The following is a 2,359-nucleotide window of genomic DNA, read 5'->3' on the forward strand; positions in this document are numbered from 1 at the left end:
TCCCGTGGAGCCATGTCATTGATGTGCTTCCCTACTGACACGTTCAGACAACTTGAACACTCCATATGATGTGCTTCCCTACTGACACGTTCAGACAACTTGAACACTCCATATGATGTGCTTCCTACTGACACGTTCAGACAACTTGAACACTCCATATGATGTGCTTCCTACTGACACGTTCAGACAACTTGAACACTCCATATGATGTGCTTCCCTACTGACACGTTCAGACAACTTGAACACTCCATATGATGTGCTTCCTACTGACACGTTCAGACAACTTGAACACTCCATATGATGTGCTTCCTACTGACACGTTCAGACAACTTGAACACTCCATATGATGTGCTTCCCTACTGACACGTTCAGACAACTTGAACACTCCATATGATGTGCTTCCTCACTGACACGTTCAGACAACTTGAACACTCCATATGATGTGCTTCCTACTGACACGTTCAGACAACTTGAACACTCCATATGATGTGCTTCCTACTGACACGTTCAGACAACTTGAACACTCCATATGATGTGCTTCCCTACTGACACGTTCAGACAACTTGAACACTCCATATGATGTGCTTCCTACTGACACGTTCAGACAACTTGAACACTCCATATGATGTGCTTCCTACTGACACATTCAGACAACTTGAACACTCCATATGATGTGCTTCCTCACTGACACGTTCAGACAACTTGAACACTCCATATGATGTGCTTCCTACTGACACGTTCAGACAACTTGAACACTCCATATGATGTGCTTCCCACTGACACGTTCAGACAACTTGAACACTCCATATGATGTGCTTCCCTACTGACACGTTCAGACAACTTGAACACTCCATATGATGTGCTTCCTACTGACACGTTCAGACAACTTGAACACTCCATATGATGTGCTTCCTACTGACACGTTCAGACAACTTGAACACTCCATATGATGTGCATCACATGTATGTGCGCTTGCACACACACACACACACACACACTTTAATCACAGCCCTCTTATCCAGGGTATTAATCCTCCCACAGTCTCACTAGAGACTCACAAACCATCCGGTCAAACGTTTGTGAGGCTCTCCACCCCTCCAGCAAGTCCTCTGCTCCTCTGTCTTTCTGCTCCATCACTCTGCTCCATCACTCCGTTCCTATTTTTACCCATAAACCTGTAAGTCACCTCAGCAGGGACCTCACGTGTGTATTCATCAAGCCTCTCTTTCTCTCTCTCTCTCTGCCTCTTTCTTTCTGCCTCTTTCTCTTCCTCTCTCACTCTTCCTATTTTTCTCTCTGTCTCACTCTTTTACTATCTCTCTCCCCCCTTTCTCTCCCACTCCCTGTTCGGTACTGAGACATGGCCGATTGGTTTTGAAGTCGGGGTGCTAGATGGTTCTTTCACTCTCTCTCCGTTTCTCTCTCTCTCTGTCTAGCTCTATTTCTATCTATATCTCTCCCTCCCCTCTCTCCCTCTCTCCCTCTTTCCCTCCATCTCTCCACAGCTAGTCGAGGCCAGGTCGTGAGTCCTTATTGAGCTCCATCTATTTTAATTGGTAGCTCTTCCCTTTGAAATGCAGGCAGTGATTAGATGGCAGAGATCCTTAAGCCTCCTCGTTATCGCTCATGGTAACACTACGTACGGTCCTCCCCTCACTCCGAGGTGTGTGTGTGTGTGTGTGTGTGTGTGTGTGTGTGTGTGTGTGTGTGTGTGTGTGTCGGGGTGGAGGCGATGGTTGTAATTCTCCTCACTTGGCACGCTGAAGTTCAGTTTGCCGTTGGTATCGCACGCAAACACACACACTCGACACACTTGTAAAAAAGTCATGTGATTTCCTGATCGGAGATGTGTTCCCTGATAAGATTCAAGACGGGTTCTTTTTAATTAGACTGAAGAACAGAAGAGAAGAGAAGGAGACATAAGTAGATAGATACACACACACACACACACACACACGCTCCACTTCAAAGAGACTGGCTTAACCTGGGAAAGATTGAAAGGGGGCAGACTGTTCTAAAACATTCAATATGACGAGCTCATAAGAGGCTGGTATGTCAGAGTAACTTCTCTTTCTAATCTTCACTCATTTCTTTTGAAGGCAAAAGGGGGGGGGGGTGGTATTATTTCTTCAAATTGAGAGATTTATGGGTATGAATTGGGACGGCTCAAGTCTTGATGAAAACATTTAAAAGGATCAAATGTAGATATGTGTTATTATTAAAGAGCGGAGTTGATGTAGCTAGCACTATGTCAGGTGTTATTAAAGAGTGGAGTTGATGTAGCTAGCACTATGTCAGGTGTCATTAAAGAGTAGAGATGATGTAGCTAGCACTATGTCAGGTGTCATTAAAGAATGGA

Source organism: Oncorhynchus mykiss, chromosome 10 (assembly GCF_057628025.1).
Source record: "Oncorhynchus mykiss isolate SJ-2025 chromosome 10, ASM5762802v1, whole genome shotgun sequence".
NCBI lineage: Eukaryota > Metazoa > Chordata > Actinopteri > Salmoniformes > Salmonidae > Oncorhynchus > Oncorhynchus mykiss.